Raw genomic sequence first — 8,705 nt, 5'->3', positions numbered from 1 at the left:
TGCACAGCCAATAATAACCAGAATCCACAGAGAACTCAAACGTGTTAACAAGAAAAGAACACGTGATCCCATCTCAGGGTGGGCAAGGGACTTGAGGAGAAACTTCTCTAAAGAAGACAGACGCACAATCTACAAACACATGAAAAAAAGCTCATCATCCTTAATCATGAGAGAAATGCAAATCAAAACTACCTTGAGATAACACCTAACCCCTGTAAGAGTAGCCCACATAACAAAATCCCCAAACCAGAGATGTTAGCGTGGATGTGGAGAAAAGGGCACACTTCTACACTGCTGGTGGGAATGCACACTAATATGTTCTTTCTGGAAGGATGTTTGGAGAATACTTAGAGAACTAAAAATAGACCTGCCATTCGATCCTATAATTCCTTTACTAGGTTTATACCCAGAAGACCAAAAATCACAATATAACCAAGACATCTGTACCAGAATGTTTATTGCAGCCCAATTCATAATTGCTAAGTCATGGAAGATGCCGAAGTGCCCATCGACCCAGGAATGGACTAGCAAATTGTGGTACATGTATACCATGGAATATTATGCAACCTTAAAGAAAGATGGACACTTTACCTCTTTCACGTTTACATGGATGGAGCTGGAATATAGTCTTCTTAGTAAAGTATCTCAGGAATGGAAGAAAAAGTATCTAATGTACTCAGCCCTATTATGAAGCTAAATTGTAGCTTTCACATGAAGGCTATAACCCAACTAAAGCACAAGACTATGAGTAAAGGACCAAGGAAGGGGAAGGGAGGGCGGAGGTAATGGTGAAGGGAGGGTAATCAGTGGGGCACACCTACGGTGCATCTTAGAATGGGTACAGGCGAAACTTACTAAAGGCAGAATACAAATGTCTACATACAATAACTAAGAAAATTCCATGAAGGGTACGTTGAACAGTTTGATGAGAATATTTCAGATTGTACATGATACTAGCACATTGTATCCCTTGATTTCACTAATGTACACAGCTATGATTTAACAATAAAAAAGAAAAAAATAGCTGGGTGTTGTTGTGGGTGCCTGTAGTCTCAGCTACTTGGGAGGCTGATGCAGGAGGATCACTTGAGCCCAGGAGTTGGAGGAGGTTGTGTGCTGTGATTCCATGGCACTCTACCCAAGGTGACAGCTTGAGGCTCTGTCTCAAAAAAGAGAAAAAGAAAAAGAATGAAAGAAATTACCAAATTTTTGGAACAAAACGATAATGAAGACACCAATTATCAGAACCTCTGGGATACCACAAAAGCAGTTCTAAGAGTGAAATTTATAGCATTACAAACCATCCTCCAGAGAACAGTTAACAATTTAGAAAGAGAAGAAGTTAACAATTTAATGGAACATGTGAAGTACCTGGAAAAGGAAGAACATTTCACCCCCCAATCCAGAAGAAGAAAAGAAATAACCAAAATTAGAGAAGAATTAAATGAAATTGAAAACAAAAGGATTATACAACAGATCAATAAATAAAAAAGTTGGTTTTTTTGAAAAGGTCAATAAAATAGATAAACCTTTGGCTAACCTAACCAGGAAAAAAGGAGTAAAATCTCTAATTTCATCAATCAGAAATGACAAAGATGAAATAACAACAGGCTCCCCAGAAATTCAAAAAATCCTTAATGAATATTATAAAAAACTTTATTCTCAGAAATATGAAAATCTGAAGGAAATTGACCAATATTTGGAAGCATGCCACCTTCCAAGACTTAGCCAGAATCAAGTGGAAATGTTGAACAAGCCTATTTCAAGTTCTGAAATAGCATCAACCATACAAAAATCTCCCTAAAAAGAAAAGCCCGGCTTTTTTTTTCATGTGCTAGCTTCATGTCAGAATTCTTCCAAACCTTAAAAGAGGAACTAATACCTATATTACTCAACCTTTTTCAAAATATAGAAAAGGGAGGAATACTACCCAACCCATCTATGAAGCAAATATCACCTTGTTCCCCAAACCAGGAAAGGACCCAACAAGAAAAGAAAATGATAGACCAATATCACTAATGAATATTGATCCAAAAATATTCAACAAGATCCTAATGAACAGAATCCAGCAACACATCAAACAAATTATACACCATGACCAAGGGGGTTATATCCCAGTGTCTCAAGGCTGGTTTAATATATGTAAATCTATAAGTATAATTCAGCACATAAACAAATTAAAAAGCAAAGACCATATGATTCTCTCAATTGATGCAGAAAAAGCTTTTGATAATATCCAGCATCCCCTCCTAGTCAGAACACTTAATTAAATTGGTATAGAAGGGACATTTCTTAAACTGATAGAGGCCATCTACAGTAAACCCACAGCCAATATCGTATTGAATGGAGTTAAATTGAAATCATTTCCACTCAGATCAGGAACCAGGCAGTTTGGTTCATTAGCTCTTTTACATTGTAATGGAAGTTTTAGCCACCACAATTAGGGAAAAAAAGGTGATCAAGGGTATCTATATAGGGTCAGAAGAGATCAAACTTTCACTCTTCGCAGATGACATGACTGTATATCTGGAAAACACCAGGGATTCTACTATAAAACTCTTAGAAGTGATCAAGGAATACAGCGTCTCAGGTTACAAAATCAACATCCATAAATTGGTACCCTTTGTATATACCAACAATAGTCACCCTGAAAATATAGTCAAGGACTCTATTCCTTTCACAGTAGTGCCAAAGAAGATGAAATATTTGGGAGTTTATCTAACAAAGGACATGAAAGATCTTTATAAAGAGAACTATGAAACTCTAAGAAAAGAAATAACTGGAGATGTTAACAAATGGAAAAACATACCATGCTTATGGCTGGGAAGAATCAACATTGTTAAAATGTCCATACTACCCAAAGCAATATATAATTTTAATGCAATCCCTATTAAAGATCCACTGTCATACTTTAAAGATCTCAAAAAAATAATACTTCGTTTTATATGGAATCAGAAAAAAACTTGAATAGCCAAGACATTACTCAGAAATAAAAACAAAGGAGGAGGAATCATACTACCAACCTCAGACTATACTATAATTCGATAGTAATCAAAACAGCATGGTACTGGCACAGAGAAGTAGATGTATGGAATAGAAAACCAAGAGATGAACCCAGCTACCTACCATTATTTGATCTTTGACAAGCCAATTAAAAACATTCAGTGGGGGAATGATTCCCTATTTAACAAATGGTGCTGGGTGAACTGGCTGGCAACCTGTACAAGATTGAAACTGGACCCGCTCCTTTCACCATTAACTAAGATAGACTCTCACTGGATAAAAGATTTAAACTTAAGACATGAAACTATAAAAATACTAGAAAAGAGTGCAGGGAAAACTCTTGAAGAAATTGGTCTGGGCGAATATTTTATGAGGAGGACCCCCCGGGCAATTGAAGCACCTTCAAAAATACTCCACTGGGACCTGATGAAACTAAAGAGCTTCTTCCTAGTCAAGAGCACAGTAAGTAAAGCAAGCAGACAGCCCTCAGAATGGGAGAAGATATTTGTAGGTTATGTGTCTGACAAAAGTTTGATAACCAGAATCCACAGAGAACTCAAATGTATTAGCAGGAAAAGAACATGTGATCACATCTCAGTGTGGGCAAGTGACTTGAAGAGAAATTTCTCTGAAGAAGACAGGCGCATAGCCTACAGGCACATGAAAACATGCTCATCATCCTTAATCATCAGAGAAATGTAATCAAAACCACTTTGAGATACCATCTAACTCCAGTAAGATTAGCCCACATCATAAAATCCCAAAATCAGAGATGTTGGCCTGGATGTGAAGAAAAGGGAATTCTGCGCTGCTGGTGGGAATGCAAACTAATATGTTCCTTTTGGAAAGATGTTTGGAGAACACTTAAATATCTAAAAATAGACCCGCCATTTGATCCTTCAATTCCTCTACTAGGTACATACCCGGAAGACCAAAAATCACATTATAACAAAGATATTTGTACCAGAATGTTTATTACAGCCCAATTCATAATTGCTAAATCATGGAAGAAGCTTAAGTGCCCATCAACCTACTAATGGATTAATAAATTGTGGTTTATGTACACCATGGAATAGTATGCAACTTTAAAGAAAGATGGAGACTTTACTTCTTTCATGTGTACATGGATGGAGCTGGAACACATTCTTCTTAGCAAAGTATCTCAAGAATGGAAGAGAAAGTATCCAATGTACTCAGCCCTACTATGAAACTAATCTATAGCTTTAATATGAAAACTATAACCCTATTATAGCCTAATAATATGGGGGAAGGGGAAAGGGAGGGGAGGGGAGAGAAGAGGGTGGGTGGAGGGAAGGTAATTGGTGGGACCACACTTATGATGCATCTTACAAGGGTAGATGTGAAACTTACTAAATGTAGAATGTAAATGTTTTAACACAATAACTAAGAAAAAGCCAGAAAGGCTATGTTAACCAGTGTGAAGAAAATATTTCTAATTGTATATAAAACCAGTGCATGGTACCCCATGATTGCATTAATGTACACAGCTATGACTTAATAAAAAAAAAATCACAAAAAATCTCATAATGTTTTGAGTAAGTTCATGATTTTGCATTGGGCCACATTCACAGCATTTTTTAAAAATAGCAATCATGGTGATAGTATAGATATGAGAGATAAGGAAAAAAAAAGAAACAAAGAGTCTATGGTAATTCATACTTCAAACCTGAATGATCATGAAATCTCTACTATTAAAAACAGGAACAAGTTTTAGAAAGTAAGGACTTATTTCAAGCGATGATTGTGAATTATGCTTTGAAAATACTAGTTTTGAGGTGAAAGTATCTAAATATATGATGTTTGTGCTCATGTTTTTTGATAATCCTTAGAATATCTTCAGTCATTATTATGAATAAAAACCAGTTAAAAACATTCATTACATTGAAGTTTTAAATTCATACATTATTGGTGTATTGAATGCATTGCATATATCAAGTGTATAACACTGATATTCTAAATGCATAAAATTATTATGACTGATTTTTGCATCATCAGTATAAACCTTGCTTGATCATGACGTAGTATTCTTTTTATACCTTGCTGGACTTAATTTTCTAGTAATTTGTTAAAGATTTATGTATCTATGTTTTTGTTTTGTTTTGTTTTGTTTTAGACAGAATCTCACTTTGTTGCCCTTGGTAGAGTGCTGTAACATCATAGCTCACAGCAACCTCAAACTCTTGGACTCAAGTGATTCTCTTGCCACAGCCTCCCAAGTAGCTGGAACTATAGCCAGCCACCACAACACCCAGCTATTTATTTTAAAAGCGGGGTCTCACTCTTGCTCAGGCTGTTCTTGAACTCCTGAGCTCAGGCAATCTACCCACCTTGGCCATCCAGAGTGCTAGGATTACAGGTGCAAGCTACCACAGCCAGCCTTTATCTGTGTTCTTGAAATATCTTTGATCTATAATTCTTCTTTTTTTTTTTTTGTAATATTTGGTATCAAAATTATACTGGTTTCATAAAGTGATTTAGGAAGTGTTCCCTCCTTGTCTATTTCTGAAAGTTTCTATTAAATTGTTTTGTTTCTTCATCCTACAGCTATCAGTGCCTAGAATTTCTTTGTGGAAAGATTTCAAATTATGAATTCAAATTAAAAATGTATATAGATGTATAGATATTCAAGTTTACTGAATCTTATTTCACTTCTGGAGTTTTTTTTCCTTTCAACAATTCATTTTTTTTTATTTCATAATATTAGGCGGTAAACATGTTTTACTTACATACTTGTTTTTTGTACAAATTGAGTCAAAGTTATAAGCATGCCCTACCCAGGCAGAGTGTACCATAACCAACTGGCATGAATTTTCTAACCCCTCTACACTCTCCCAGCTTGATTGTCATGGAGATTTACTGCCATATGTACACTTAAGTGTTGATTGATCAACATGGTCTTGACTACATTTATTTGTTTTTCCATTCCTGTGGATTTTCACTTAAAAGAGTGGTCTTCACTTCCATCCTGGTTGTCACAAAAGATAGTAGATCACCATTTTTCTTTATAGCTGAGTAATACTCTATAGTTTGTGTATATCACATTTTATTAATCCGTTCATGCATTGGTGGGCATGCAAGTTGTGATTGTGAACTGTGCTACTATAAACACTCATGTACAAGTGTCCTTTCATAAAATGACCTTTCTTCCTTTGGGCATATACCTAGCAGTGGGATTGCTAGGTTGAATGGTAGGTCTATTTTAAGTTGTTTGAGGTGTTTCCCTACGATTTTTCATAGTGTTTGTACCAGTTTTCAGTCCTACCAACAGTGTATAAATGTTCCTTTCTCACTGCATCCATGCCAGAATCTCTTGTTTTGGAACTTTTTAATACTAGCCATTATCATTAGAGTCAGGCAGTATCTCATGTGGTTTTGATTTGCATTTCCGTAATGATTAGAGAACCTGAGCATTTTTTCATGAGTTTATTGGCCATGAGTACTTCTTCATTTGAAAAATTTCTGTTCATGTCTTTTGCCCATTTTTCAATGGGGTTGAATGGTCATCTCTTACTGGTTTACTTGAGTTCTTTGTAGATTCTGGTTATCAGTCCTTTTTCAGGTGTATAACATGCAAACATTTTTTTTCCCATTCTGTGAGTTATCTCTTTGCTCTTTGATTATGTCCTTGACTTTTTAGAAGTTTTCTAATTTGATCAGGTCCCATTATTTATTTTTGTTGTTGCTGTCTGTGATTGTTTGGGGGGTCTTCTTCATGAATTATTTGCCTAAGCCAGTATCAATGAGAGTTTTTCCAACATTTTTCTCTAGGATTCTTATAGTTTCCTGCCTTAGATTTAAGTCTTTTATCCATTGTGAATTAATTTTCAATAGTAGTGAGAGGTGCAGATCCTATTTCAGTCTTTTACTTATGGCTATTCAGTTTTCCCAGAACGATTTATTATAGAGGGATTCTCTTCTCCAGTATATGTTTTTATATGTTTTGTCAAAATTCAGATGAGAATATGACGATGATTTCATCTCTGGCTTACCTGTTCTGATCCATAGATCTATGTCACTGTTTTATGTGCCTGTACAATGCTATTTTGGTTGTTATAGCCTTGTAGTATGGCTTGAAGTCTGGAAAGGTGATACCTCCCACTTCGTTCTCATTACATAAGTTGCATTTACTATTTGTGTTCTTTTCTGGTTACATACAAAGTGTTGAACTATCTTTCTAGTTCTGCAAAAAATGGCATTGGTATTTTCATTGGAATTGCATTAAATCTATAAATCACTTTGGGAAGTATAGCCATTTAAACAATGTCAATTCTGCTGCTCCATGGGTATGGTATATTTTCCCATAGGTTTACATCCTCTGCAATTTCTTTCCTCAATGTTTCACAATTCTCCTTATAGATGTCTTTCAACTCCTTTGTTAAGTATATTCCTGGGTATGTCATTTTCTTCATTGCCATTGTAAAATGTATTGCATCTTTGATTTGATTCCTAGCTTGACTCTTGTTGGTATATATGAAAGCTATTGATGTATACATTTTGTAACCTGAGACTTTGCTGAATTTATTTATCAATTCCAGGAGTGTCTTAGTTGAATATTAGGGTTTCCTACATCAGCAAAGAGCAATAGTTTGATCTCTTCTTTCCCCATTTCGGCCCCTTTGATTTCCTTCTCTTGCGTGATAGCTCTGGTGAGAACTTCTAGCACTGTGTTGAATAAAAGGGGTACAAATGGGCAACCTTGTCTGGTTGGGAATGTTTTAAGTGGGAATGTTTTAAGTTTTTCCCCATTGAATATGATGTTGGCTGTAGACTTGTCATATATTGCCTTTATAATTTTGATGAATGTCCCATCTCCAGTATCACAGAAATATAAAACATTATCTCAGAATACTGTAAAAATCTCTATATCCATAAACTTGAAAATGTGGAGGAAACAGACTGATTCTTGGGAACACACAACTTTGTTAGGCTCTGTCAGGAAGAAATAGAACTCCTGGACAGACCAATATCAATCACTGAAATTGAAGCAGCAATTAAAAATCTTCCAATTGAAAAAGTCCCAGATCAAACAGTTTTACACCTGGATTTTACCAAACTTACAAATAGAAACTTGTAACTATACTGCAGAAATTATTCTATAATATTGAGAAGGAAGGAATCCTCCCCTATAAGTTCTATCAAGCCAGTTTTACCTTTATATCAAAACCAGGAGAGAACACAACTAAAAAAGAAAACTACATACCAATATCCCTTATGAATACAGATGTAAAGATTCCAGTAAGATTTTAGCAAACTAAATTCAGCAGCACATCAAAAAAAAAAATTCACCATGACCAGTGGGCTTCATTCCTGCAATGAAGGATAGTTGAACATACATAGATCAATAAATTTAATTCACCACATAAATAAATGCAAAACAAAGACCATATGATCCTTTCAATCAACACAGAAAAAGCATTTGACAAAATTTAGCACTGTTTCATGATAAAAATTCTCAACAAAATTATATATATGGAACGTTCCTCATTTTGGGTGATTTTTAAAATAATTTGTCCATTTCATTTAGGTTATTGAATTTTTTTTTTTTTTTTTTTTTTTTGCAGGTTTTGGCTGGGGCTGGGCTTGAACCCACTACCTCTGGCATACGGAGCCGGTGCCCCTCCTTTGAGCCACAGGTGCCGCCCAGTTATTGAATTTTTTGACACAAAGTTTTAAGTTATATG

The sequence above is a fragment of the Nycticebus coucang genome, chromosome 6 (genome assembly GCF_027406575.1).
Source record: "Nycticebus coucang isolate mNycCou1 chromosome 6, mNycCou1.pri, whole genome shotgun sequence".
NCBI lineage: Eukaryota > Metazoa > Chordata > Mammalia > Primates > Lorisidae > Nycticebus > Nycticebus coucang.
Note: the sequence above shows the minus strand (reverse complement) of the source record.